The following is an 8,608-nucleotide window of genomic DNA, read 5'->3' on the forward strand; positions in this document are numbered from 1 at the left end:
GTGTCTGGTTTTGGTTGCTTTATAATTTTGCCTCGCTTTAACCATTGGGGCTGAAATTTTCCATGCCGTGTGTCTGCCTCGGGTTGGTTTGTGAGTTTCAGTCAACATGATTTAGCCATTGCCAAGAATGAGGTGGGGGGGAGGGGGGGAGACGTTGCTCAACGTTTTAAAAAAAAAAAAAATTCTGGTGCCCTTTCTCCTGAGATGTTCCCGTGTCCCCATGTTTTGCAGAAGAGACTTGAAATGCAGTGAAGGGGTGGCCGTGGGGCCAGTGACATGCTTTTCGGCCAAGTTCTGAGCCTTTGAAAATCTCAGCTCATCCGTGGGGAGACTTCTTACAAACTAACCAGCAAAATCACAGCAGATTTCACCCTCACTGAGCCTCACAGCTCCTTGTGCTGACCGACTGGGTGGGCTCCAGCCCTGCCTACAGGAGCCATCCTGAACTTCCTCTGTTCACACTGCCTAGCCAAGGTGAGACAAGAGCTGGATGGGGAGGAGGGGAGAGGAAGGAGTAGAAGAAGACAAGGAACTGGGTGGGAAGGGGAGACGGGAAGCTGGGGAGAGGGAAGGGAAGAAGGACACTGAGGTGTGAGGGGGAAGACTGGGAATTGTTGAGTAATAAGACTGGGTCTGGCATCCAGGAAGGGATGAGAGTCAGGGAACAGGGAAATGAGATCGTACAAGGAGCCGGGGACTGATCGAGCAAGGAGACTAGGACTGGGAAGGGGGGGGGATGGGTCTGACGAGGAGATGGGGGAAGCAGGGGTGGAACTTGGACAAGGAGCCAGGGAGGGGGTGGGGTGGGCCAACTGGGATTGGATGAGGAGCACAGAGTGCCAGGTGCAATGGGAGCATGGCAGGGATGATTGGAGGCCTGGGGTGCGGGGGGGAACAAATTGCACAAGGAGCTGGAAAGAAGGGTCAGTGACTGGGCCTGTAGGAGTGTGGGGGAGAATGGGACTCGGAGGGAGAGTGTAGGATTGGCTGTGCAACCTTAATTTGGCCCCCTTGTGTGTATGCCTCATGGTAGTCGTTAATTACACGATCACGTACTGTTTCTTCCACGGGACCCCTGCCTCGTTCAGCACAGGACAGTGCTCCGGGGAGGGATCAGGGCTGTGTTGTCTGTAAAACCCTGCCTCGTTTGTCGCAGATGTTGAAAGCTGTGCAGGGGCATTTACTTGAGTGGCCAAGTCTCAAGGGTGCAGAGCACTAGCTTTTGCTTGAAAGAAGTCAAAGGGGAGCTCAAAAGGCAGGGTGCCCAGGTGGTGCCTTGGTGGCTGGGCAGGGCATGGGGCCAGGGGACTGCAGGAAGAGAAAGGAGCGTCTCATGGTAAAGGCTGCTGGATGCTTCACTGAAGAGCTGGAATTTTTCTCTGCCCCAGAATTGCTGTGTGATGCTGGGCAAGATGCTTAAACTGAACTTCTCCCGGGTGGTCGCTGGTGGTGTGTTCCTTGTTTTCTGGTGCCTGACTGGAGACCCTGGGCTCTCCTTTGCAGCAGGGCTGGGCACTCACAGCCGCAAAGCTGTGCTTTGAATATAGGAAGGGCTAGATCACAGTAAATACTCTGAAAAATCCGGTCCTCGGTGCCTCAAATTGGGCACCCAAAACGAGTGGATGATTTTGACCTTAATCTGTGTCCCTGCCCCCCTTCTGTAAAATGGGAATCGTACCACCCCTCCCCTCAAGGGGTGTCGTGAAAGTAATTCGGTTTTGTGACGCGCTCGGTACCACATCAATGAGCACCATAGAGAGGTCCCTGGGGGAATTAATAAATCGTTTGAATCGTGTGCAGTAAATAAAGCCTGGAGTCACGCACAAAATGATGAGGCTAAAACAAAAGATCAAATAGCTGCTTATTACGCAAGCACCATCCATGCTTCTGCCCCTTTAAAATGCCTGGAGGACCAAACTCCATGGAATAGCCCTGTGTCCACTTAAAGCAAAGACAGAATGCTGGTGTGGCAGGTTTAAAGTGTCAGGAGAGCTGAAAGTTTATATAAGGCTCTGTAAACGTTTCATCTACTCCTCCTCCTGCCTCAGAGATCTTACAACTGCTGGATGAATCAAGGAAACTCCTGGTGAAACAAGTGATAGGATTTCAAATATATTCCACCCCCACCTGCTGGGATCATCCTTCCAGCCAAGGAGACCTGGCTGGGTAGCATCTCTCTCAACCAATGCCATTTTTAATTGCCTGTAGAGGTCACTCTTGAGAGATACACAGCTCTCCTTTCTTGGAGGGAGCGGGAGCTCTTGGCATCTTACCTGCTGTATTGAATTCCATGTGACATCTACTCCTACATAACCACAGCATAAACCCTTGCTTCTTCTGAGCGCCTGAGATACGGCAAAGGAACGCCGGGCTTGGCAAAATCAGCTTTTGTCTCTAGGAGCAGGAAAATGAACCCATCCACCCACCAGGGTCCAAGAGGTCAGATAACACACACTGAGGAAAAAGGGGCTTGTGCAGAACCCAGGGCAGAAGGAGCTTTTAATTTCCATTCCTTTTCTGTGGTGTTTTGCATTTTGTAGCCTCCTCATTTTGCTGGATCACGCAAGCATGCCGGCGGAGAAGGGACCAGAGCATTCGCAGCCCTGCACACCCTGGACTGGGGTCAGTTTGCAGGGCTCAGGAGCTGGGTTTGGAAGCTGCTGTGTTGGATTGAGTCTCATGCAAGCACAGAGTTTCTGCCGGGTAACAAAGGCTGATGGTGTCTGGGAGGAAGTTTTGGTCAAGGAGGGAAGGGTTGCTCTGAGGTGGGCAGTGGGACACTAGCCAGCACTGTGGTTTCTGCTGGGCACAAGACATATGAAATGCACTGAGAAAATTCTGTATATATTTTTTGCTCTCTCTTAGAATGCAGCTTAGCAATAAGTAGCTTTGCTCTTGTGGCTGCCTCGGATTCCACATCCAGCCCACCCTTCCCACAGCTGCTGGGTTACCTCCAAAGTAAACGGGCCTTCGCAGATGGTCCCATCCGTGCCATTAGCGATCAGTAACATGCCATGTGTCCTGCTGGCGAGTGTAATGAAGGAAAATCCCATGCACAGCCAAAGCAGGATGATATACGGCAGGATCTGTACACATTTTGGTTGTGGGCAGATCTTTGGTTATTTGTACTGCAGTCATGGGCCAGGACCCTATTCTGCCAGGTGTACAAACCTAGAACAAAAAGACAGTCGCTACCCTAAATATGCAGTGTAGTTGTAGCTGTGTCAGTCCCAGGATATTAGAGAGACAAGGTGGGTTGTTGTGACCAACTTCTGTTGGTGAGAGAGAGAAGCTTTTGAGCCACACAGGGCTCGGAAAGGTACTCCTAGCGTCCCGGCAAAATGCCAGGGGGAACAGATTGTTTAGCGTGAGTAGTTAGCGCATACTGTAAGGGACCGTTCAGGGTCGAGTGGCCCGTTAGTCAGATGGGGAAGAGGAAACAGGCTGCAACATCTATTGTTAAAAGGGGGAAACTCCTGAATTTTAGAGTGTGTGTCTCTGTGTTGTTCCTTACCGATCAATCCAGGATTTTATAACCGCTCCATCATTGCATAACCTGAGCGCTCCAACTGCCCGGGTTTCAGCTTCCAGTTTTCAAGCACAGCGGCATTGCATGGTCAGAGTCTCTCTCTCTCTCTCTCTCTCTCTCTCTCCAGTAATTTTTTCTTTAGTCACGAACGGTGTTTTATGGTTCAGTGCTAGCTCCCGCTCTCTCCTCCCCTTTGTCCGTTGCTCACACACTGATTTTCTCCAGCCAAGTCTGTTGGGGCTGAAACTTCAAACTTGGGAGCTTTAAATATTTTGCCCCTTTCACCACAAAATTTGACTTCTCTTCAGCTCCTAGTTTTGTGAACCCGGACAACAGGATTAAATGCAGATAGTTCCCAAACACACACATGAGAACTTCTCCCCATCACAGGTGCAGGAATGTTGTGGGCAGCCAAACTAGCGAGTGTCTCCAAACAAGTTCTCCTCTTTGGATTTGGGTGCCGGGGTGAAGCACAGACCTAGTGAGCTGGAAAATTCTTTGATGTGTGTTGGCTGAAATGAAACCATGCCTGTGAAATAACAAGTCTTCTGCCAAGCTGGTGCTATAAGCAACATGTAAAAGAAATGAAACACGAGGGAAATCTTTCAGGTACAAATACAGGGTTGGTTATTTTTGTTTTATTATTTGCATTCTGGTGGCACCTCACAGCACCTGGCAAAGTCACCTCATTGTGCGAGGTGCTGCACTGAGGAAGAGAAATGACTAGCTCAAGGTCACCCCTAGGTCAGTGCCTGAGCCAGAAACGGAATCTAGGTGTCCTGGGTTGCCGTCCTGTGTCCTGTCAACTGATGCTGTATGTCTGTGTTATACCAATAAAATAAAAACCAGCAGGATCTTATTAAAGGGAAAAAGGCAAAATACCACATTTATTGTGAATACAGAAAGAATCATAGTAAGCAGTTAGTTATAGCTATAACATTCCATTCAATTTCATATTTATTCACACATTCATACACACATACACACACAGGTTCTGCAAGGTTGTGATCATAGTTACCGGCCTTAGAGTTGCTCATGCCAAGCCACTGGCCAGGTGGCCTGGACATGAGGAGAGAGCAGGGCCTTGTCAGATGCTCATCTGATGCTCCTGGAAGTTGGTTTGCAGAATCAGACCCCAAAGTTCTCACTTTCTAGAGTCCATTTTTATAGGAATTTCTTCCTATGCCAGTCTATGGGAATTGCTTCATCATGCTGTTGCTGAATCAATCAGCAGATGGCACATTCCTGACGGCTCCGTGCTGCCAGACGTTATTTTGTTCTTTGGTTCTCCCATTCTTGAGGCTGTTGGGTGGATTCCAGTCTGCCCTCCGGGGGTCCTCTGGTTATTTCCACTTGACGCCTTCTTCAGCCGATGGACACTGGATTCTTAGGCTGGCACCTCCCTGATCATTCAGTTATTATCCACACCAAGCATCCATCCTCTATCTCTATTTTAATCACAATTGTTAATACAACAAAAGGGCGGGGAGTCTCTGGGTGCTCTTTCTGTTACAGAGTATTGCTTTGAGTCTCTCTCTGTGTGAATTGCTTTGAGAACAGACTCTGTCTTAGAATGTACTAACGCAATTAGCAGCTTACAAGTTTCACAAATAGAGAGAGAGAAACAGTACCAAAAACCAAGAGACCTCTTAATTAGTAATACCCTGGAATTTAAACTCTGGGGAATCAAACTCATTTGTGATTTTAATACAGAACTTCTTTAATATGATCCAACATCTGCACCCATCCCGGAGCGAACTGTGTGCGTACACGTTTGCGTGGGTGCCCTGTAACATACTGGCTTCCTGGAGAATTATTAGCTACACCAAATTAGACTTTAGCCCTTGGTTCTGGGCTCCATTTATTGTCCAAATGACCACGAACTCACAAAAGAAAAACAAAACTTCCAGCTGGGGCTTTCTACCCAGTCATGACTCCCGGGGCTTTCCACCTGGAATCTGCCTTCCTCGGGGACTTATTGCAGGAGTCTGTCCCTTCCTGCAGCTTCTCCCTGCAGTGCCCCCTCAATTGAGTGACTTCCTTGTTGTTATAATCACTTCCTCCCTTTTCTGCTGGGTCTGATAATCAACCATGGCTGGTTGACCCCAGGCCACTGGCCCTTAAAGAGTCAATCCCACCTGTTATATGCCCCCACTCACCGCTCAAGTGTGTCATAAAATCTGTACTGCTGTGAGTTAAAGGAGATTCTCCAAGTGGGCAGGGGCCGGCTTCAGAAGCAGGATGGTGAGGTTTATATCCTGTGATGATGTGGCATGCAGCAGATTGATTCCTGTGAAGTCCTAGGTCGTCACATATTTGTTGTAGTCTGATAGGGCACCCAGCTGCTATAACAAAAGGCCCAGAATACTGAGACTAAAACGTGTGTTTATCGTGGGAGAATGGGGATGTTCTAAAACAAAATGAAATAGGGGCAAACAGCTTAACTGGCTTTAAGATCGAGCTCGATAAGCTTATGAGTGAGTTGCCTGCAGTGGTGGGGAACTATGCTTGGTAGCCCTGGAGGGTTCCTTCTCTCTTATGTTCCTAAGATCTCATGCTTCAGGGCTTCAGATGGTCAAATGTAGGAGTCAGGAAGGTATTTTTTCCCCCTCCAATGTATTCTGGGTTTTTTGTTTGTCTCCTTCCCCTGCAGCATGGGGCATGGGCTACTTGCTGGGATCATCTGGGCATATATCCCTTAATCAATACCCTGGCATGACGGGGCCTCGGGCATGGGTCCGCCTTGCTCCCTCCTGTTTCCTGCCTGTCGTACAGCCTCCCGAGGGCGGTAAGAGTTCGCTTTCATTCCGGTTGTTGGGCCTGGTGTAGAGGTGACAGGGTGTTGGTTGATGGTCTGTGATCTGGTGGTCCCCTCTGGTCTTGATTCTGACTAGAAGGCTGGGCGGCTGGCTGGACAAGCAACAGCTGCTTGTCTGGGCTGCAGCGTAAAGCAGCCCTCCCCATATCTATATCGATCTGTTTACAGTTCCTCTTCTGCTGCTAACTGACCTTGATGAGATAGGTAGATTTACAAAGAACTAGTCTTCTGCCTCCGCCCCGGGCATTTATTGCACCCTTTCATCTCAGGCTGGTTTGGTTATGGGGTAGAGCAGTATTTTCCTCATGTGAAAGATCTCTCCCTTCCCTGTCTCCTCCTGTTCCCCATCGACTGTCTAGTTGTGGTTGCTTGGCCAGAGCTCCCTTCAGAACTCTGGCTCTCCTCTGTAACGGGAAGAGAGTTTATTTATTGAATGGGGCTAGGCAGCCCCTCATCTACCCCAAACCTGGAACTGATTGTGCTGCTGATGCAACACTCCCAGCACCAATCAGCTTAGGGGCACATGGGACTAAGAATCCGATTTAGGACTACCCCTGGGCAAGCCAGTGCATGTCCCCTTGGTCGTGGGCAGTGTTCATGTGCTCTGCACATTTTAATCCAGCAACCAAAGGAGGTAATTAACTGAAAGTTCTATTGCAGATGGGTTAACTCGAACTCCTAACTACCCTTGCTGTGTTCTGATTGGTTAGAAGAGCCAATAAATGTTAAGATTATTGTTGCAATTAATGTTCTATCTTGCACCTGTGTTCAGTTAAGACTGGTGATGATAGATATGCAGAAGAGCTGGGAACTGCTAGAAAGAAGCAGTTTCTGCAGGGTGAGGAAGCTGCTGTTCAAGCTCTAAGCTATTTGTTAGCTTCTTCCTTCAAGGAGCTAAGCATTTTGTTAAGAAGTTCAAATTGGTGTTGTGTTTTTTCATTACTAAACGAGCAACATTTTAAGCCATTGGGGGACAGTTGGCTGTGGGTTGTGTGTGTGTGTGTTTGTTTTTACCAGCACTGGAGACCTATTTGTGTTTACATTTTGAAATCCTAAGAATGTTTCTGAGATGAGTTAACATTTTTGGCTTTTGCCAAAGGAAATTACTTTCTGCTTTAACTGTGTGCCATAGGTTCTGTACTGCCAAGGAGATTCTCCTTTAGCTCAAATGGTATGGTCCTATGTTTTTTGGAGTAGGAGAATCTTAGATCCATCACGACTGCTGATGTGAAATTCTGCCAGTATAAATGATACCTCTAAAGTGCTTTCTTGGCAATGAATTTGTTACTACTTAGCTTTTTTTAACAGCAAAATTCTCCTAAACTTAAATCCATGGAACTGCACAGATATAACAAGATAAAAACTGAGCTTGTAATGTTCCTTTGTCTCTCCATAGACAAGGATCTGTTACTGAATAATTCCTCCACAGTAGGATTTGCCTATCTTTTTTCACAGAGTGGACCACATCTTAATAGAAATTATCTCATGAACCCTTCTCATCCCCCTCAAATCACATAGGAGTCTTCCCCCTTCCACTGGCAATCATAGAACAAGAGCCTCGCGAATCTGTGGATATCCACTATACGTCCATGGACCACGTTTGTGGATCGCAGATCGGATACAGATACACATTTTGTATCCACGCAGGGCTCTATTTATAACACCACTGTGACACCTACAGCAGTCGCTTCTGTGGGGAAAGTGACAGCAGGAAAGCTGGAAACAGGCGAGATAAGATCATGGGATCAGCTGGTTCTCTGTGGGCCCACAGCAATTCACAAACTTCTGCTCTCAGATTAATTCTCCTTCACCGCGGGACTCTTCTCAGCCAATAAAAGCGTGAGGTTAGGCCTCTTTAATTTCTCTCCTTCTGGCAAGAATGGCAAACTGGCCACTTAAATAGCTGCTCTCTCTAGTTCTTTGCATCCTTGGCTCATGTGTAGTTTGATGGGTTCTCCTTTCGTTTCCCAACACTTGCTCGTGTTTTGGAAGGATGTCAGTAAAGAATTGTGCAGTGCTGAATATTTCTCGATGCCAGAGTGTGGGTGCAGGGATTTCATTCCTGCATTGAGAGGCGACGCTGCCTTGGATACATTCTTGCTTGCTTTTAAGTTCTAAAGGAAAGGGGTTTGTGCCCATACGGAAGAGGTGTGGCTCTTGGGGGCTACCTGCATAGTTAAGCTTAATGAGAGACATCAGACTTTGGGGCATCCATGCATAACTAACCCCCTACCACACTGGGTCATCAGCAGGATTTTTAA

The sequence above is a fragment of the Chelonia mydas genome, chromosome 18 (assembly GCF_015237465.2).
Source record: "Chelonia mydas isolate rCheMyd1 chromosome 18, rCheMyd1.pri.v2, whole genome shotgun sequence".
In the NCBI taxonomy this organism is placed as follows: Eukaryota; Metazoa; Chordata; order Testudines; family Cheloniidae; genus Chelonia; species Chelonia mydas.